Raw genomic sequence first — 21,769 nt, 5'->3', positions numbered from 1 at the left:
CCGTTCAAAACTGGAAAGAAGCTTTCTGAGAAAATGTTCTGTGTTCTGTTAATTCATGTCACAGAGTTACATCTTTCCCTTCAAGAAGCCTTTCGCTAAGGCTGTTCTTGTGGAATTGGCAAAGGGATATTTGGAAGCCCATAGAGGGCTATGGTGAAAAAGGAAATATGTTCCGTTCAAAACTGGAAAGAAGCTTTCTGAGAAACTGCTCTGTGTTCTCTGAATTCATCTAACAGAGTTACATCTTTCCTTTCAAGAAGCCTTTCGCTAAGGCTGTTCTTGTGATAATAGCAAAGGGATATTTTGAAGCCCATAGAGGGCTATGGTGAAAAAGGAAACATCTTCCGTTCAAACTGGAAAGAAGCTTTCTGAGAAACTGCTCTGTGTTCTGTTAATTCATCTCACAGAGCTACATCTTTCCCTTCAAGAAGCCTTTCGCTAAGGCTTTTTTTGTGAAATTGGCAAAGTGATATTTGGAAGGACATAGAGGGCTATGGTGAAAAAGGAAATATCTTCCGTTCAAAACCGGAAAGAAGCTTTCTGAGAAACTGTTCTGCGTTCAGTTAGTTCATCTCACAGAGTTACATCTTTCCCTTCAAGAAGTCTTTCGGTAAGGCTGTTCTTGTGGAATTTGCAAAGGGATATTTGGAAGCCCTTAGAGGTCTATGGTGAAAAAGGAAATACCTTCCGTTCAAAACCGGAAAGAAGCTTTCTGAGAAACTGTTTTGTGTTCTGTTAGTTCATCTCACAGAGTTACATCTTTCCCTTCAAGAAGCCTTTCGGTAAGGCTGTTCTTGTGGAATTAGAAAGGGATATTTGGAAGCCCTTAGAGGGCTATGGTGAAAAAGGAAATATCTTCCGTTCAAAACTGGAAAGAAGCTTTCTGAGAAACTGCTCTGTGTTCTCTGAATTCATCTCACAGAGTTACATCTTTCCCTTCAAGAAGCCTTTCGCTAAAGGTGTTCTTCTGGAACTGGCAACGGGATATTTGGAAGTCCATAGAGGGCTATGGTGTAAAAGGAAGTATCTTCCGTTCAAAACTGGAAAGAAGCTTTCTGAGAAACTTCTCTGTGTTCTCTGAATTCATCTCACAGAGTTACATCTTTCCCTTCAAGAAGCCTTTCGCTAAGGCTGTTCTTGTGGAATTGGCAAAGGGATATTTGGAAGCCCATAGAGGGCTATGCTGAAAAAGGAAATATCTTCCGTTCAAAACTGGAAAGAAGCTTTCTGAGAAACTGCTCTGTGTTCTGTTAGTTCATCACACAGAGTTACATCTTTCCCTTCAAGAAGCCTTTCGCTAAGGCTGTTCTTGTGGAATTGGCAAAGGGATATTTGGAATCCCATAGATTGCTATGCTGAAAAAGGAAATATCTTCCGTTCAAAACTGGAAAGAAGCTTTCTGAGAAACTGCTCTGTGTTCTGTTAGTTCATCACACAGAGTTACATCTTTCCCTTCAAGAAGCCTTTCGCTAAGGCTGTTCTTCTGGAATTGGCAAAGGGATATTTGGAAGCCCATAGATGGCTATGGTGAAAAAGGAAATATCTTCCGTTCAATACTGGAAAGAAGCTTTCTGAGAAAATGCTCTGTGTTCTCTGAATTCATCTCACAGAGTTACATCTTTCCCTTCAAGAAGCCTTTCGCTAAGGCTGTTCTTGTGGAATTGGCAAAGGGATATTTGGAAGCCCATAGAGGGCAATGGAAAAAAAGGAAATATCTTCCGTCCAAAACTGGAAAGAAGCTTTCTGAGAAACTGCTCTGTGTTCTGTTAATTCATCTCACAGAGTTACATCTTTCAAGAAGCCTTTCGCTAAGGCTGTTCTCGTGGAATTCGCAAAGGTATATTTGGAAGCCCATAGAGGGCTATGGTGAAAAAGGAAATATCTTCCGTTCAAAACTGGAAAGAAGCTTTCTGAGAAACTGCTCTGTGTTCTCTGAATTCATCTCACAGAGTTACATCTTTCCTTTCAAGAAGCCTTTCGCTAAGGCTGTTCTTGTGGAATTGGCAAAGGGATATTTGGAAGCCCCTAGAGGGCTATGGTGAAAAAGGTAATATCTTCCGTTCAAAACTAGAAAGAAGCTTTCTGAGAAACTGCTCTGTGTTCTCTGAATTCATCTCACAGAGTTACATCTTTCCCTTCAAGAAGCCTTTCGATAACGCTGTTCTTGTGGAATTGGCAGAGTGATATTTGGAAGCCCATAGAGGGCTATGGTGAAAAAGGAAATATCTTCCGTTCAAAACTGGAAAGTAGCTTTCTGAGAAACTGCTCTGTGTTCTCTGAATTCATCTCACAGAGTTACATCTTTCCCTTCAAGAAGCCTTTCGCTAAGGGTGTTCTTCTGGAACTGGCAAAGGGATATTTGGAAGCCCATAGAGGGCTAGGGTGAAAAGGAAATATCTTCCGTTCAAAATTGGAAAGAAGCTTTCTGAGAAACTGCTCTGTTTTCTCTGAATTCATCTCACAGAGTTATATCTTTCCCTTCAAGAAGCCTTTCGCTAAGGCTGTTCTTGTGGAATTGGCAAAGGGATATTTGGAGTCCCTTAGAGGGCTATGGTGAAAAAGGAAATATCTTTCGTTCAAAACTGGAAAGAAGCTTTCTGAGAAACTGTTCTGTGTTCTCTGAATTCATCTCACAGAGTCACATCTTTCCCTTCAAAAAGCCTTTCGCTAACGCTGTTCTTGTGGAATTGGCAGAGTGATATTTGGAAGCCCATAGAGGACTATGGTGAAAAAGGAAATATCTTCCGTTCAAAACTGGAAAGTAGCTTTCTGAGAAACTGCTCTGTGTTCTCTGAATTCGTCTCACAGAGTTACATCTTTCACTTCAAGAAGCCTTTCGCTAAGGCTGTTCTTGTGGAATTGGCAAAGGGATATTTGGAAGCCCTTAGAGGGCTATGGTGAAAAAGGAAATATCTTCCGTTCAAAACTGGAAAGAAACTTTCTGAGAAACTGCTCTGTGTTGTCTGAATTCATCTCACAGAGTTACATCTTTCCCTTCAAGAAGCCTTTCGCTAAGGCTGTTCTTGTGGAATTGGCAAAGGGATATTTGGAAGCCCATACATGGCTATGGTGAAAAAGGAAATATCTTCCGTTCAAAACTGGAAAGAAGCATTCTGAGAAACTGCTCTGTGTTCTGTTAATTCATCTCACAGAGTTACATCTTTTCCTTCAAGAAGCCTTTCCAAAAACTGTTCTTGTGGAATTGGCAAAGGGATATTTGGAAGCCCATAGAGGGCTATGGTGAAAAAGGAAATATCTTCCGTTCAAAACTGGAAAGAAGCTTTCTGAGAAACTGCTCTGTGTTTTGTTAGTTCATCTCACAGAGTTACGTCTTTCCCTTCAAGAAGCCTTTCGCTTAGGCTGTTCTTGTGGAACTGGCAAAGGGATATTTGGAAGCCCATAGAGGGCAATGGAGAAAAAGGAAATATCTTCCGTCCAAAACTGGAAAGAAGCTTTCTGAGAATCTGCTCAGTGTTCTCTGAATTCATCTCACAGAGTTACATCTTTCCCTTCAAGAAGCCTTTCGCTAAGGCTGTTCTTGTGGAATTGGCAAAGGGATATTTGGAAGCCATAGAGGTCTATGGTGAAAAAGGAAATATCTCCCGTTCAAAACTGGAAAGAAGCTTTCTGAGCAACTGCTCTGTGTTCTCTGAATTCATCTCACAGAGTTACATCTTTCCCTTCAAGAAGCCTTTCGCTAAGGCTGTTCCTGTGGAATTGGCAAAGGGATATTTGGAAGCCCATAGAGGGCTATGCTGAAAAAGGAAATAACTTCCGTTCAAAACTGGAAAGAAGCTTTCTGAGAAACTGCTCTGTGTTCTGTTAGTTCACCTCACGGAGTTACATCTTGCCCTTCAAGAAGCCTTTCGCCAAGGCTGTTCTTGTGGAATTGGCAAAGGGATATTTGGAAGCCCATAGAGGGCTATGGTGAAAAAGGAAATATCTTCCGTTCAAAACTGGAAAGAAGCTTTCTGAGAAACTGCTCTGTGTTCTGTTAATTCATCTCACAGAGCTACATCTTTCCCTTCAAGAAGCCTTTCGCTACTGCTGTTCTTGTGGAATTGGCAAAGTGATATTTGGAAGCCCATAGAGGGCTATGGTGAAAAAGGAAATATCTTCCGTTCAAAACTGGAAAGAAGCTTTCTGAGAAAATGTTCTGTGTTCTGTTAATTCATCTCACAGAGTTACATCTTTCACTTCAAGAACACTTCGCTAAGGCTGTTCTTGTGGAATTGGCAAAGGGATATTTGGAAGCCCATAGAGGGCTACGGTGAAAAAGGTAATGTCTTCCGTTCAAAACTGGAAAGAAGCTTTCTGAGCAACTGCTCTGTGTTCTATTAATTCATCTCACAGAGTTACATCTTTCCCTTCAAGAAGCCTTTCGCTAAGGCTTTTCTTGTGAAATTGGCAAAGGGATATTTGGAAGCACATAGAGGGCTATGGTGAAAAAGGAAATATCTTCCGTTCAAAACCGGAAAGAAGCTTTCTGAGAAACTGTTCTGTGTTCTGTTAGTTCATATCACAGAGTTACATCTTTCCCTTCAAGAAGCCTTTCGGTAAGGCTGTTCTTGTGGAATTAGCAAAGGGATATTTGGAAGCCCTTAGAGGGCTATGGTGAAAAAGGAAATACCTTCCGTTCAAAACCGGAAAGAAGCTTTCTGAGAAACTGTTCTGTGTTCTGTTAGTTCATCTCACAGTGTTACATCTTTCCCTTCAAGAAGCCTTTCGGTAAGGCTGTTCTTGTGGAATTAGCAAAGGGATATTTGGAAGCCCTTAGAGGGCTATGGTGAAAAAGGAAATATCTTCCGTTCAAAACTGGAAAGAAGCTTTCTGAGAAACTGCTCTGTGTTCTCTGAATTCATCTCACAGAGTTACATCTTTCCCTTCAAGAAGCCTTTCGCTAAAGCTGTTCTTCTGCAACTGGCAAAGGGATATTTGGAAGTCCATAGAGGGCTATGGTGAAAAAGGAAGTATCTTCCGTTCAAAACCGGAAAGAAGCTTTCTGAGAAACTGCTCTGTGTTCTCTGAATTCATCTCACAGAGTTACATCTTTCCCTTCAAGAAGCCTTTCGCTAAGGCTCTTCTTGTGGAATTGGCAAAGGGATATTTGGAAGCCCATAGAGGGCTATGCTGAAAAAGGAAATAACTTCCGTTCAAAACTGGAAAGATGCTTTCTGAGAAACTGCTCTGTGTTCTGTTAGTTCATCTCACGGAGTTACATCTTTTCCTTCAAGAAGCCTTTCGCCAAGGCTGTTCTCGTGGAAATGGCAAAGGGATATTTGGAAGCCAATAGAGGGCTATGGTGAAAAAGGAAATATCTTCCGTTCAAAACTGGAAAAAGCTTTCTGAGAAACTGCTCTGTGTTCTGTTAATTCATCTCACAGAGCTACATCTTTCCCTTCAAGAAGCCTTTCGCTACTGCTGTTCTTGTGGAATTGACAAAGTGATATTTGGAAGCCCATAGAGGGCTATGGTGAAAAAGGAAATATCTTCCGTTCAAAACTGGAAAGATGCTTTCTGAGAAAATGTTCTGTGTTCTGTTAATTCATCTCACAGAGTTACATCTTTCCCTTCAGGAAGCCTTTCGGTAAGGCTGTTCTTGTGGAATTAGCAAAGGGATATTTGGAATCCCTTAGAGGGCTATGGTGAAAAAGGAAATATCTTCCGCTCAAAACTGGAAAGAAGCTTTCTGAGAAACTGCTCTGTGTTCTCTGAATTCATCTCACAGAGTTACATCTTTCCCTTCAAGAAGCCTTTCGCTAAAGCTGTTCTTCTGCAACTGGCAAAGGGATATTTGGAAGTCCATAGAGGGCTATGGTGAAAAAGGAAGTATCTTCCGTTCAAAACTGGAAAGAAGCTTTCTGAGAAACTGCTCTGTGTTCTCTGAATTCATCTCACAGAGTTACATCTTTCCCTTCAAGAAGCCTTTCGCTAAGGCTGTTCTTGTGGAATTGGCAAAGGGATATTTGGAAGCCCATAGAGGGCTATGCTGAAAAAGGAAATAACTTCCGTTCAAAACTGGAAAGAAGCTTTCTGAGAAACTGCTCTGTGTTCTGTTAGTTCATCTCACGGAGTTACATCTTTTCCTTCAAGAAGCCTTTCGCCAAGGCTGTTCTCGTGGAAATGGCAAAGGGATATTTGGAAGCCAATAGAGGGCTATGGTGGAAAAGGAAATATCTTCCGTTCAAAACTGGAAAGAAGCTTTCTGAGAAACTGCTCTGTGTTCTGTTAATTCATCTCACAGAGCTACATCTTTCCCTTCAAGAAGCCTTTCGCTACTGCTGTTCTTGTGGAATTGACAAAGTGATATTTGGAAGCCCATAGAGGGCTATGGTGAAAAAGGAAATATCTTCCGTTCAATACTGGAAAGATGCTTTCTGAGAAACTGTTCTGTGTTCTGTTAATTCATCTCACAGAGTTACATCTTTCCCTTCAAGAAGCCTTTCGCTAAGGCTTTTCTTGTGGAATTTTCAAAGGGATATATGGAAACCCATAGAGGGCTATGGTGAAAAAGGAAATATCTTCCGTTCAAAACTGGAAAGAAGCATTCTGAGAAACTACTCTGTGTTCTGTTAATTCATCTCACAGAGTTACATCTTTTCCTTCAAGAACCTTTCCTAAGGCTGTTCTTGTGGAATTGGCAAAGGGATATTTGGAAGCCCATAGAGGGCCATGGTTGAAAAGGAAATATCTTCCGTTCAAAACTGGAAAGAAGCTTTCTGAGAATCTACTCTGTGTTTTGTTAGTTCATCTCACAGAGTTACGTCTTTCCCATCAAGAAGCCTTTCGCTAAGGCTGTTCTTGTGGAACTGGCAAAGGGATATTTGGAAGCCCATAGAGGGCAATGGAGAAAAAGGAAATATCTACCGTCCAAAAATGGAAAGAAGCTTTCTGAGAATCTGCTCATTGTTCTCTGAATTCATCTCACAGAGTTACATCTTTCCCTTCAAGAAGCCTTTCGATAACGCTGTTCTTGTAGAATTGGCAGAGTGATATTTGGAAGCCCATAGAGGGCTATGGTGAAAAAGGAAATATCTTCCGTTCAAAACTGGAAAGTAGCTTTCTGAGAAACTGCTCTGTGTTCTCTGAATTCATCTCACAGAGTTACATCTTTCCCTTCAAGAAGCCTTTCGCTAAGGCTGTGCTTGTGGAACTGGCAAAGGGATATTTGGAAGCCCATAGAGGGCTAGGGTGAAAAGGAAATATCTTCCGTTCAAAATTGTAAAGAAGCTTTCTGAGAAACTGCTCTGTTTTCTCTGAATTCATCTCACAGAGTTACATCTTTCCCTTCAAGAAGCCTTTCGCTAAGGCTGTTCTTGTGGAATTGGCAAAGGGATATTTGGAAGCCCATAGAGGGCTATGGTGAAAAAGAAAATATCTTCCGTTCAAAACTGGAAAGAAGCTTTTTGAGAAACTGCTCTGTGTTCTGTTAATTCATCTCACAGAGCTACATCTTTCCCTTCAAGAAGTCTTTCGCTACTGCTGTTCTTGTGGAATTGGCAAAGTGATATTTGGAAGCCCATAGAGGGCTATGGTGAAAAAGGAAATATCTTCCGTCCAAAACTGGAAAGAAGCTTTCTGAGAATCTGCTCAGTGTTCTCTGAATTCATCTCACAGAGTTACATCTTTCCCTTCAAGAAGCCTTTCGCTAAGGCTGTTCTTGTGGAATTGGCAAAGGGATATTTGGAAGCCATAGAGGGCTATGGTGAAAAAGGAAATATCTCCCGTTCAAAACTGGAAAGAAGCTTTCTGAGCAACTGCTCTGTGTTCTCTGAATTCATCTCACAGAGTTACATCTTTCCCTTTAAGAAGCCTTTCGCTAAGGCTCTTCCTGTGGAATTGGCAAAGGGATATTTGGAAGGACATAGAGGGCTATGGTGAAAAAGGAAATATCTTCCGTTCAAAACCGGAAAGAAGCTTTCTGAGAAACTGTTCTGTGTTCTGTTAGTTCATCTCACAGAGTTACATCTTTCCCTTCAAGAAGCCTTTCGGTAAGGCTGTTCTTGTGGAATTAGCAAAGGGATATTTGGAAGCCCTTAGAGGGCTATGGTGAAAAAGGAAATATCTTCCGTTCAATAGTGGAAAGAAGCTTTCTGAGAAACTGCTCTGTGTTCTCTGAATTCATCTCACAGAGTTACATCTTTCCCTTCAAGAAGCCTTTCGCTAAAGCTGTTCTTCCGGAACTGGCAAAGGGATATTTGGAAGCCCTTAGAGGGCTATGGTGAAAAAGGAAATATCTTCCGTTCAAAACTGGAAAGAAGCTTTCTGAGAAATTGCTCTGTGTTCTCTGAATTCATCTCACAGAGTTACATCTTTCCCTTGAGAAGCCTTTCGCTAAGGCTGTTCTTGTGGAATTGGCAAAGGGATATTTGGAAGCCCATAGAGGGCTATGCTGAAAAAGGAAATAACTTCCGTTCAAAACTGGAAAGAAGCTTTCTGAGAAACTGCTCTGTGTTCTGTTAGTTCATCTCACGGAGTTACATCTTGCCCTTCAAGAAGCCTTTAGCCAAGGCTGTTCTTGTGGAATTGGCAAAGGGATATTTGGAAGCCCATAGAGGGCTATGGTGAAAAAGGAAATATCTTCCGTTCAAAACTGGAAAGAAGCTTTCTGTGAAACTGCTCTGTGTTCTGTTAATTCATCTCACAGAACTACATCTTTCCCTTCAAGAAGTCTTTCGCTACTGCTGTTCTTGTGGAATTGGCAAAGTGATATTTGGAAGCCCATAGAGGGCTATGGTGAAAAAGGAAATATCTTCCGTTCAAAACTGGAAAGAAGCTTTCTGAGAAAACGTTCTGTGTTCTGTTAATTCATGTCACAGAGTTACATCTTTCCCTTCAAGAAGCCTTTCGCTAAGGCTGTTCTTGTGGAATTGGCAAAGGGATATTTGGAAGCCCATAGAGGGCTATGGTGAAAAAGGAAATATGTTCCGTTCAAAACTGGAAAGAAGCTTTCTGAGAAACTGCTCTGTGTTCTCTGAATTCATCTAACAGAGTTACATCTTTCCTTTGAAGAAGCCTTTCGCTAAGGCTGTTCTTGTGATAATAGCAAAGGGATATTTTGAAGCCCATAGAGGGCTATGGTGAAAAAGGAAACATCTTCCGTTCAAACTGGAAAGAAGCTTTCTGAGAAACTGCTCTGTGTTCTGTTAATTCATCTCACAGAGCTACATCTTTCCCTTCAAGAAGCCTTTCGCTAAGGCTTTTCTTGTGAAATTGGCAAAGTGATATTTGGAAGGACATAGAGGGCTATGGTGAAAAAGGAAATATCTTCCGTTCAAAACCGGAAAGAAGCTTTCTGAGAAACTGTTCTGCGTTCAGTTAGTTCATCTCACAGAGTTACATCTTTCCCTTCAAGAAGTCTTTCGGTAAGGCTGTTCTTGTGGAATTTGCAAAGGGATATTTGGAAGCCCTTAGAGGTCTATGGTGAAAAAGGAAATACCTTCCGTTCAAAACCGGAAAGAAGCTTTCTGAGAAACTGTTTTGTGTTCTGTTAGTTCATCTCACAGAGTTACATCTTTCCCTTCAAGAAGCCTTTCGGTAAGGCTGTTCTTGTGGAATTAGAAAGGGATATTTGGAAGCCCTTAGAGGGCTATGGTGAAAAAGGAAATATCTTCCGTTCAAAACTGGAAAGAAGCTTTCTGAGAAACTGCTCTGTGTTCTCTGAATTCATCTCACAGAGTTACATCTTTCCCTTCAAGAAGCCTTTCGCTAAAGGTGTTCTTCTGGAACTGGCAACGGGATATTTGGAAGTCCATAGAGGGCTATGGTGTAAAAGGAAGTATCTTCCGTTCAAAACTGGAAAGAAGCTTTCTGAGAAACTTCTCTGTGTTCTCTGAATTCATCTCACAGAGTTACATCTTTCCCTTCAAGAAGCCTTTCGCTAAGGCTGTTCTTGTGGAATTGGCAAAGGGATATTTGGAAGCCCATAGAGGGCTATGCTGAAAAAGGAAATATCTTCCGTTCAAAACTGGAAAGAAGCTTTCTGAGAAACTGCTCTGTGTTCTGTTAGTTCATCACACAGAGTTACATCTTTCCCTTCAAGAAGCCTTTCGCTAAGGCTGTTCTTGTGGAATTGGCAAAGGGATATTTGGAATCCCATAGATTGCTATGCTGAAAAAGGAAATATCTTCCGTTCAAAACTGGAAAGAAGCTTTCTGAGAAACTGCTCTGTGTTCTGTTAGTTCATCACACAGAGTTACATCTTTCCCTTCAAGAAGCCTTTCGCTAAGGCTGTTCTTCTGGAACTGGCAAAGGGATATTTGGAAGCCCATAGATGGCTATGGTGAAAAAGGAAATATCTTCCGTTCAATACTGGAAAGAAGCTTTCTGAGAAACTGCTCTGTGTTCTCTGAATTCATCTCACAGAGTTACATCTTTCCCTTCAAGAAGCCTTTCGCTAAGGCTGTTCTTGTGGAATTGGCAAAGGGATATTTGGAAGCCCATAGAGGGCAATGGAAAAAAAGGAAATATCTTCCGTCCAAAACTGGAAAGAAGCTTTCTGAGAAACTGCTCTGTGTTCTGTTAATTCATCTCACAGAGTTACATCTTTCAAGAAGCCTTTCGCTAAGGCTGTTCTCGTGGAATTCGCAAAGGTATATTTGGAAGCCCATAGAGGGCTATGGTGAAAAAGGAAATATCTTCCGTTCAAAACTGGAAAGAAGCTTTCTGAGAAACTGCTCTGTGTTCTCTGAATTCATCTCACAGAGTTACATCTTTCCTTTCAAGAAGCCTTTCGCTAAGGCTGTTCTTGTGGAATTGGCAAAGGGATATTTGGAAGCCCCTAGAGGGCTATGGTGAAAAAGGTAATATCTTCCGTTCAAAACTAGAAAGAAGCTTTCTGAGAAACTGCTCTGTGTTCTCTGAATTCATCTCACAGAGTTACATCTTTCCCTTCAAGAAGCCTTTCGATAACGCTGTTCTTGTGGAATTGGCAGAGTGATATTTGGAAGCCCATAGAGGGCTATGGTGAAAAAGGAAATATCTTCCGTTCAAAACTGGAAAGTAGCTTTCTGAGAAACTGCTCTGTGTTCTCTGAATTCATCTCACAGAGTTACATCTTTCCCTTCAAGAAGCCTTTCGCTAAGGGTGTTCTTCTGGAACTGGCAAAGGGATATTTGGAAGCCCATAGAGGGCTAGGGTGAAAAGGAAATATCTTCCGTTCAAAATTGGAAAGAAGCTTTCTGAGAAACTGCTCTGTTTTCTCTGAATTCATCTCACAGAGTTATATCTTTCCCTTCAAGAAGCCTTTCGCTAAGGCTGTTCTTGTGGAATTGGCAAAGGGATATTTGGAGTCCCTTAGAGGGCTATGGTGAAAAAGGAAATATCTTTCGTTCAAAACTGGAAAGAAGCTTTCTGAGAAACTGTTCTGTGTTCTCTGAATTCATCTCACAGAGTCACATCTTTCCCTTCAAAAAGCCTTTCGCTAACGCTGTTCTTGTGGAATTGGCAGAGTGATATTTGGAAGCCCATAGAGGACTATGGTGAAAAAGGAAATATCTTCCGTTCAAAACTGGAAAGTAGCTTTCTGAGAAACTGCTCTGTGTTCTCTGAATTCGTCTCACAGAGTTACATCTTTCACTTCAAGAAGCCTTTCGCTAAGGCTGTTCTTGTGGAATTGGCAAAGGGATATTTGGAAGCCCTTAGAGGGCTATGGTGAAAAAGGAAATATCTTCCGTTCAAAACTGGAAAGAAACTTTCTGAGAAACTGCTCTGTGTTGTCTGAATTCATCTCACAGAGTTACATCTTTCCCTTCAAGAAGCCTTTCGCTAAGGCTGTTCTTGTGGAATTGGCAAAGGGATATTTGGAAGCCCATACATGGCTATGGTGAAAAAGGAAATATCTTCCGTTCAAAACTGGAAAGAAGCATTCTGAGAAACTGCTCTGTGTTCTGTTAATTCATCTCACAGAGTTACATCTTTTCCTTCAAGAAGCCTTTCCAAAGACTGTTCTTGTGGAATTGGCAAAGGGATATTTGGAAGCCCATAGAGGGCTATGGTGAAAAAGGAAATATCTTCCGTTCAAAACTGGAAAGAAGCTTTCTGAGAAACTGCTCTGTGTTTTGTTAGTTCATCTCACAGAGTTACGTCTTTCCCTTCAAGAAGCCTTTCGCTTAGGCTGTTCTTGTGGAACTGGCAAAGGGATATTTGGAAGCCCATAGAGGGCAATGGAGAAAAAGGAAATATCTTCCGTCCAAAACTGGAAAGAAGCTTTCTGAGAATCTGCTCAGTGTTCTCTGAATTCATCTCACAGAGTTACATCTTTCCCTTCAAGAAGCCTTTCGCTAAGGCTGTTCTTGTGGAATTGGCAAAGGGATATTTGGAAGCCATAGAGGTCTATGGTGAAAAAGGAAATATCTCCCGTTCAAAACTGGAAAGAAGCTTTCTGAGCAACTGCTCTGTGTTCTCTGAATTCATCTCACAGAGTTACATCTTTCCCTTCAAGAAGCCTTTCGCTAAGGCTGTTCCTGTGGAATTGGCAAAGGGATATTTGGAAGCCCATAGAGGGCTATGCTGAAAAAGGAAATAACTTCCGTTCAAAACTGGAAAGAAGCTTTCTGAGAAACTGCTCTGTGTTCTGTTAGTTCACCTCACGGAGTTACATCTTGCCCTTCAAGAAGCCTTTCGCCAAGGCTGTTCTTGTGGAATTGGCAAAGGGATATTTGGAAGCCCATAGAGGGCTATGGTGAAAAAGGAAATATCTTCCGTTCAAAACTGGAAAGAAGCTTTCTGAGAAACTGCTCTGTGTTCTGTTAATTCATCTCACAGAGCTACATCTTTCCCTTCAAGAAGCCTTTCGCTACTGCTGTTCTTGTGGAATTGGCAAAGTGATATTTGGAAGCCCATAGAGGGCTATGGTGAAAAAGGAAATATCTTCCGTTCAAAACTGGAAAGAAGCTTTCTGAGAAAATGTTCTGTGTTCTGTTAATTCATCTCACAGAGTTACATCTTTCACTTCAAGAACACTTCGCTAAGGCTGTTCTTGTGGAATTGGCAAAGGGATATTTGGAAGCCCATAGAGGGCTACGGTGAAAAAGGTAATGTCTTCCGTTCAAAACTGGAAAGAAGCTTTCTGAGCAACTGCTCTGTGTTCTATTAATTCATCTCACAGAGTTACATCTTTCCCTTCAAGAAGCCTTTCGCTAAGGCTTTTCTTGTGAAATTGGCAAAGGGATATTTGGAAGCACATAGAGGGCTATGGTGAAAAAGGAAATATCTTCCGTTCAAAACCGGAAAGAAGCTTTCTGAGAAACTGTTCTGTGTTCTGTTAGTTCATATCACAGAGTTACATCTTTCCCTTCAAGAAGCCTTTCGGTAAGGCTGTTCTTGTGGAATTAGCAAAGGGATATTTGGAAGCCCTTAGAGGGCTATGGTGAAAAAGGAAATACCTTCCGTTCAAAACCGGAAAGAAGCTTTCTGAGAAACTGTTCTGTGTTCTGTTAGTTCATCTCACAGTGTTACATCTTTCCCTTCAAGAAGCCTTTCGGTAAGGCTGTTCTTGTGGAATTAGCAAAGGGATATTTGGAAGCCCTTAGAGGGCTATGGTGAAAAAGGAAATATCTTCCGTTCAAAACTGGAAAGAAGCTTTCTGAGAAACTGCTCTGTGTTCTCTGAATTCATCTCACAGAGTTACATCTTTCCCTTCAAGAAGCCTTTCGCTAAAGCTGTTCTTCTGCAACTGGCAAAGGGATATTTGGAAGTCCATAGAGGGCTATGGTGAAAAAGGAAGTATCTTCCGTTCAAAACCGGAAAGAAGCTTTCTGAGAAACTGCTCTGTGTTCTCTGAATTCATCTCACAGAGTTACATCTTTCCCTTCAAGAAGCCTTTCGCTAAGGCTCTTCTTGTGGAATTGGCAAAGGGATATTTGGAAGCCCATAGAGGGCTATGCTGAAAAAGGAAATAACTTCCGTTCAAAACTGGAAAGATGCTTTCTGAGAAACTGCTCTGTGTTCTGTTAGTTCATCTCACGGAGTTACATCTTTTCCTTCAAGAAGCCTTTCGCCAAGGCTGTTCTCGTGGAAATGGCAAAGGGATATTTGGAAGCCAATAGAGGGCTATGGTGAAAAAGGAAATATCTTCCGTTCAAAACTGGAAAAAGCTTTCTGAGAAACTGCTCTGTGTTCTGTTAATTCATCTCACAGAGCTACATCTTTCCCTTCAAGAAGCCTTTCGCTACTGCTGTTCTTGTGGAATTGACAAAGTGATATTTGGAAGCCCATAGAGGGCTATGGTGAAAAAGGAAATATCTTCCGTTCAAAACTGGAAAGATGCTTTCTGAGAAAATGTTCTGTGTTCTGTTAATTCATCTCACAGAGTTACATCTTTCCCTTCAGGAAGCCTTTCGGTAAGGCTGTTCTTGTGGAATTAGCAAAGGGATATTTGGAATCCCTTAGAGGGCTATGGTGAAAAAGGAAATATCTTCCGCTCAAAACTGGAAAGAAGCTTTCTGAGAAACTGCTCTGTGTTCTCTGAATTCATCTCACAGAGTTACATCTTTCCCTTCAAGAAGCCTTTCGCTAAAGCTGTTCTTCTGCAACTGGCAAAGGGATATTTGGAAGTCCATAGAGGGCTATGGTGAAAAAGGAAGTATCTTCCGTTCAAAACTGGAAAGAAGCTTTCTGAGAAACTGCTCTGTGTTCTCTGAATTCATCTCACAGAGTTACATCTTTCCCTTCAAGAAGCCTTTCGCTAAGGCTGTTCTTGTGGAATTGGCAAAGGGATATTTGGAAGCCCATAGAGGGCTATGCTGAAAAAGGAAATAACTTCCGTTCAAAACTGGAAAGAAGCTTTCTGAGAAACTGCTCTGTGTTCTGTTAGTTCATCTCACGGAGTTACATCTTTTCCTTCAAGAAGCCTTTCGCCAAGGCTGTTCTCGTGGAAATGGCAAAGGGATATTTGGAAGCCAATAGAGGGCTATGGTGGAAAAGGAAATATCTTCCGTTCAAAACTGGAAAGAAGCTTTCTGAGAAACTGCTCTGTGTTCTGTTAATTCATCTCACAGAGCTACATCTTTCCCTTCAAGAAGCCTTTCGCTACTGCTGTTCTTGTGGAATTGACAAAGTGATATTTGGAAGCCCATAGAGGGCTATGGTGAAAAAGGAAATATCTTCCGTTCAATACTGGAAAGATGCTTTCTGAGAAACTGTTCTGTGTTCTGTTAATTCATCTCACAGAGTTACATCTTTCCCTTCAAGAAGCCTTTCGCTAAGGCTTTTCTTGTGGAATTTTCAAAGGGATATATGGAAACCCATAGAGGGCTATGGTGAAAAAGGAAATATCTTCCGTTCAAAACTGGAAAGAAGCATTCTGAGAAACTACTCTGTGTTCTGTTAATTCATCTCACAGAGTTACATCTTTTCCTTCAAGAACCTTTCCTAAGGCTGTTCTTGTGGAATTGGCAAAGGGATATTTGGAAGCCCATAGAGGGCCATGGTTGAAAAGGAAATATCTTCCGTTCAAAACTGGAAAGAAGCTTTCTGAGAATCTACTCTGTGTTTTGTTAGTTCATCTCACAGAGTTACGTCTTTCCCATCAAGAAGCCTTTCGCTAAGGCTGTTCTTGTGGAACTGGCAAAGGGATATTTGGAAGCCCATAGAGGGCAATGGAGAAAAAGGAAATATCTACCGTCCAAAAATGGAAAGAAGCTTTCTGAGAATCTGCTCATTGTTCTCTGAATTCATCTCACAGAGTTACATCTTTCCCTTCAAGAAGCCTTTCGCTAAGGCTGTTCTTGTGGAATTTTCAAAGGGATATATGGAAACCCATAGAGGGCTATGGTGAAAAAGGAAATATCTTATGTTCAAAACTTGAAACAAGCATTCTGAGATACTGCTCTGTGTTGTCTGAATTCATCTCACAGAGTTACATCTTACCCTTCTAGAAGCCTTTTGCTAAGGTTGTTCTTGTGGAATTGGCAAAGTGATATTAGGAAGGCCATAGAAGGCTATGGTGAAAAAGGAAATATCTTCCGTTCAAAACTGGAAAGAAGCTTTCTGAGAAACTGCTCTGTGTTCTGTTAATTCATCTCACAGAGTTACATCTTTCCCTTCAAGAAGCCTTTCGCTAAGGCTGTTCTTGTGGAACTGGCAAAGGGATATTTGGAAGCCCATAGAGGGCTATGGTGAAAAAGGAAATATCTTATGTTCAAAATTGAAAGAAGCTTTCTGAGAAACTGCTCTGTGTTCTCTGAATTCTTCTCACAGAGTTACATCTTTCCCTTCAAGAAGCTTTTCTCTAAGGCTGTTCTTGTGGAATTGGCAAAGGGATATTTGGAAGCCCATAGAGGGCTATGGTGAAAAAGGAAATGTCTTCCGTTCAAAACTGGAAAGAAGCTTTCTGAGAAACTGCTCTGTGTTCTGTTAGATCATCTCACAGAGTTACATCTCTCCCTTCAAGAAGCCTTTCGCTAAGGCTGTTCTTGTGGAATTGGCAAAGGGATATTTGGAAGCCCTTAGAGGGCTATGGTGAAAAAGGAAATATCTTCCGTTCAAAAGTGGAAAGAAGCTTTCTGAGAAACTCCTCTGTGTTCTCTGAATTCATCTCACAGAGTTACATCTTTCCATTCAAGAAGCCTTTCGCTAAGGCTGTTCTTGTGGAACTGGCAAAGGGATATTTGGAAGCCCATAGAGGTCTATGGTGAAAAAGGAAATATCTTCCGTTCAAAACTGGAAAGAAGCTTTCTGAGAAACTGCTCTGTGTTCTGTTAGTTCATCTCACAGAGTTACATCTTTCCCTTCAACAAGCCTTTCGCTAAGGCTGTTCTTGTGGAACTGGCAACGGGATATTTGGAAGCCCGTAGAGGGCTATAGTGAAAAAGGAAATATCTTCCGTTTAAAACTGGAAAGAAGCTTTCTGAGAATCTGCTCTGTGTTCTGTTAGTTCATCTCACAGAGTTACATCTTTCCCTTCAAGAAGCCTTTCGCTTAGGCTGTTCTTGTGGAATTGGCAAAGGGATATTTGGAAGCCCATAGAGGGCTATGGTGAAAAAGGAAATATCTTCCGTTCAAAAGTGGAAAGAAGCTTTCTGAGAAACTTCTCTGTGTTCTCTGAATTCATCTCACAGAGTTACATCTTTCCCTTCAAGAAGCCTTTCTGTAAGGCTGTTCTTGTGGAACTGGCAAAGGGATATTTGGAAGCCCATAGAGGGCTATGGTGAAAAAGGAAATATATTCCGTTCAAAACTGGAAAGAAGCTTTCTGAGAAACTGCTCTGTGTTCTGTTAGTTCATCTCACAGAGTTACATCTTTCCCTTCAAGAAGCCTTTCGCTAAGGCTGTTCTTGTGGAACTGGCAATGGGATATTTGGAATCCCATAGAGGGCTATAGTGAAAAAGGAAATATCTTCCGTTCCAAACTGGAAGGAAGCATTCTGAGAATCTGCTCTGTGTTCTGTTAGTTCATCTCACAGAGTTACATCTTTCCCTTCAAGAAGCCTTTCGCCAAGGCTGTTGTTGTGGAATTGGCAAAGGGATATTTGGAAACCCTTAGAGGCTATTGTGAAAAAGGAAATATCTTCCGTTCAAAACTGCAAAGAAGCTTTGTGAGATACTCCTCTGTGTTCTCTGAATTCATCTCACAGAGTTACATCTCTCCCTTCAAGAAGCCTTTCGCTAAGGCTGTTCTTGTGGAATTGGCAAAGGGATATTCGGAAGCCCATAGAGGGCTATGGTGAAAAAGGAAATATCTTCCGTTCAAAACTGGAAAGAAGCTTTCTGAGAAACTGCTCTGTGTTCTCTGAATTCATCTCATAGAGTTACCTCTTTCCCTTCAAGAAGCCTTTCGCTAAGGCTGTTCTTGTGGAATTGTCAAAGGGATATTTGGAAGCCCATAGAGGGCTATGGTGAAAAAGGAAATATCTTCCGTTCAAAACTGGAAAGAAGCTTTCTGAGAAACTGCTCTGTGTTCTGTTAATTCATCTCACAGAGTTACATCTTTCCCTTCAAGAAGCCTTTCGCTAAGGCTGTTCTTGTGGAATTGGCAAAGGGATATTTGGAAGCCCATAGAGGGCTATGGTGAAAAAGGAAATGTCTTCCGTTCAAAACTGGAAAGAAGCTTTCTGAGAAACTGCTCTGTGTTCTGTTAGTTCATCTCACAGAGTTACATCTCTCCCTTCAAGAAGCCTTTCGCTAAGGCTGTTCTTGTGGAATTGGCAAAGGGATATTTGGAAGCCCTTAGAGGGCTATGGTGAAAAAGGAAATATCTTCCGTTCAAAAGTGGAAAGAAGCTTTCTGAGAAACTCCTCTGTGTTCTCTGAATTCATCTCACAGAGTTACATCTTTCCCTTCAAGAAGCCTTTCGCTAAGGCTGTTCTTGTGGAACTGGCAAAGGGATATTTGGAAGCCCATAGAGGGCTATGGTGAAAAAGGAAATATCTTCCGTTCAAAACTGGAAAGAAGCTTTCTGAGAAACTGCTCTGTGTTCTGTTAGTTCATCTCACAGAGTTACATCTTTCCCTTCAACAAGCCTTTCGCTAAGGCTGTTCTTGTGGAACTGGCAACGGGATATTTGGAAGCCCGTAGAGGGCTATAGTGAAAAAGGAAATATCTTCCGTTTAAAACTGGAAAGAAGCTTTCTGAGAATCTGCTCTGTGTTCTGTTAGTTCATCTCACAGAGTTACATCTTTCCCTTCAAGAAGCCTTTCGCTAAGGCTGTTCTTGTGGAATTGGCAAAGGGATATTTGGAAGCCCATAGAGGGCTATGGTGAAAAAGGAAATATATTCCGTTCAAAACTGGAAAGAAGCTTTCTGAGAAACTGCTCTGTGTTCTGTTAGTTCATCTCACAGAGTTACATCATTCCCTTCAAGAAGCCTTTCGCTAAGGCTGTTCTTGTGGAACTGGCAATGGGATATTTGGAATCCCATAGAGGGCTATAGTGAAAAAGGAAATATCTTCCGTTCCAAACTGGAAGGAAGCATTCTGAGAATCTGCTCTGTGTTCTGTTAGTTCATCTCACAGAGTTACATCTTTCCCTTCAAGAAGCCTTTCGCCAAGGCTGTTGTTGTGGAATTGGCAAAGGGATATTTGGAAACCCTTAGAGGCTATTGTGAAAAAGGAAATATCTTCCGTTCAAAACTGCAAAGAAGCTTTGTGAGATACTCCTCTGTGTTCTCTGAATTCATCTCACAGAGTTACATCTCTCCCTTCAAGAAGCCTTTCGCTAAGGCTGTTCTTGTGGAATTGGCAAAGGGATATTCGGAAGCCCATAGAGGGCTATGGTGAAAAAGGAAATATCTTCCGTTCAAAACTGGAAAGAAGCTTTCTGAGAAACTGCTCTGTGTTCTCTGAATTCATCTCATAGAGTTACCTCTTTCCCTTCAAGAAGCCTTTCGCTAAGGCTGTTCTTGTGGAATTGTCAAAGGGATATTTGGAAGCCCATAGAGGGCTATGGTGAAAAAGGAAATATCTTCCGTTCAAAACTGGAAAGAAGCTTTCTGAGAAACTGCTCTGTGTTCTGTTAATTCATCTCACAGAGTTACATCTTTCCCTTCAAGAAGCCTTTCGCTAAGGCTGTTCTTGTGGAATTGGCAAAGGGATATTTGGAAGCCCATAGAGGGCTATGGTGAAAAAGGAAATGTCTTCCGTTCAAAACTGGAAAGAAGCTTTCTGAGAAACTGCTCTGTGTTCTGTTAGTTCATCTCACAGAGTTACATCTCTCCCTTCAAGAAGCCTTTCGCTAAGGCTGTTCTTGTGGAATTGGCAAAGGGATATTTGGAAGCCCTTAGAGGGCTATGGTGAAAAAGGAAATATCTTCCGTTCAAAAGTGGAAAGAAGCTTTCTGAGAAACTCCTCTGTGTTCTCTGAATTCATCTCACAGAGTTACATCTTTCCCTTCAAGAAGCCTTTCGCTAAGGCTGTTCTTGTGGAACTGGCAAAGGGATATTTGGAAGCCCATAGAGGGCTATGGTGAAAAAGGAAATATCTTCCGTTCAAAACTGGAAAGAAGCTTTCTGAGAAACTGCTCTGTGTTCTGTTAGTTCATCTCACAGAGTTACATCTTTCCCTTCAACAAGCCTTTCGCTAAGGCTGTTCTTGTGGAACTGGCAACGGGATATTTGGAAGCCCGTAGAGGGCTATAGTGAAAAAGGAAATATCTTCCGTTTAAAACTGGAAAGAAGCTTTCTGAGAATCTGCTCTGTGTTCTGTTAGTTCATCTCACAGAGTTACATCTTTCCCTTCAAGAAGCCTTTCGCTAAGGCTGTTCTTGTGGAATTGGCAAAGGGATATTTGGAAGCCCATAGAGGGCTATGGTGAAAAAGGAAATATATTCCGTTCAAAACTGGAAAGAAGCTTTCTGAGAAACTGCTCTGTGTTCTGTTAGTTCATCTCACAGAGTTACATCATTTCCTTCAAGAAGCCTTTCGCTAAGGCTGTTCTTGTGGAACTGGCAATGGGATATTTGGAATCCCATAGAGGGCTATAGTGAAAAAGGAAATATCTTCCGTTCCAAACTGGAAGGAAGCATTCTGAGAATCTGCTCTGTGTTCTGTTAGTTCATCTCACAGAGTTACATCTTTCCCTTCAAGAAGCCTTTCGCCAAGGCTGTTGTTGTGGAATTGGCAAAGGGATATTTGGAAACCCTTAGAGGCTATTGTGAAAAAGGAAATATCTTCCGTTCAAAACTGCAAAGAAGCTTTGTGAGATACTCCTCTGTGTTCTCTGAATTCATCTCACAGAGTTACATCTCTCCCTTCAAGAAGCCTTTCGCTAAGGCTGTTCTTGTGGAATTGGCAAAGGGATATTCGGAAGCCCATAGAGGTCTATGGTGAAAAAGGAAATATCTTCCGTTCAAAACTGGAAAGAAGCTTTCTGAGAAACTGCTCTGTGTTCTCTGAATTCATCTCATAGAGTTACCTCTTTCCCTTCAAGAAGCCTTTCGCTAAGGCTGTTCTTGTGGAATTGTCAAAGGGATATTTGGAAGCCCATAGAGGGCTATGGTGAAAAAGGAAATATCTTCCGTTCAAAACTGGAAAGAAGCTTTCTGAGAAACTGCTCTGTGTTCTGTTAATTCATCTCACAGAGTTACATCTTTCCCTTCAAGAAGCCTTTCGCTAAGGCTGTTCTTGTGGAATTGGCAAAGGGATATTTGGAAGCCCATAGAGGGCTATGGTGAAAAAGGAAATGTCTTCCGTTCAAAACTGGAAAGAAGCTTTCTGAGAAACTGCTCTGTGTTCTGTTAGTTCATCTCACAGAGTTACATCTCTCCCTTCAAGAAGCCTTTCGCTAAGGCTGTTCTTGTGGAATTGGCAAAGGGATATTTGGAAGCCCTTAGAGGGCTATGGTGAAAAAGGAAATATCTTCCGTTCAAAAGTGGAAAGAAGCTTTCTGAAACTCCTCTGTGTTCTCTGAATTCATCTCACAGAGTTACATCTTTCCATTCAAGAAGCCTTTCGCTAAGGCTGTTCTTGTGGAACTGGCAAAGGGATATTTGGAAGCCCATAGAGGGCTATGGTGAAAAAGGAAATATCTTCCGTTCAAAACTGCAAAGAAGCTTTCTGAGAAACTGTTCTGTGTTCTGTTAATTCATCTCAAAGAGTTACATCTTTCCCTTCAAGAAGCCTTTCGCTAAGGCTGTTCTTGTGGAATTGGAAAAGGGATATTTGGAAGCCCATAGAGGGCTATGGTGAAAAAGGAAATATCTTCCGTTCAAAATTTGAAAGAAGCTTTCTGAGAAACTGCTCTGTGTTCTCTGAATTCATCTCACAGAGTTACATCTTTCCCTTCAAGAAGCCTTTCGCTAAGGCTGTTCTTGTGGAATTGGCAAAGGGATATTTGG

The sequence above is a fragment of the Chlorocebus sabaeus genome, chromosome 6, assembly GCF_047675955.1.
Source record: "Chlorocebus sabaeus isolate Y175 chromosome 6, mChlSab1.0.hap1, whole genome shotgun sequence".
Taxonomy (NCBI): Eukaryota; Metazoa; Chordata; class Mammalia; order Primates; family Cercopithecidae; genus Chlorocebus; species Chlorocebus sabaeus.
Note: the sequence above shows the minus strand (reverse complement) of the source record.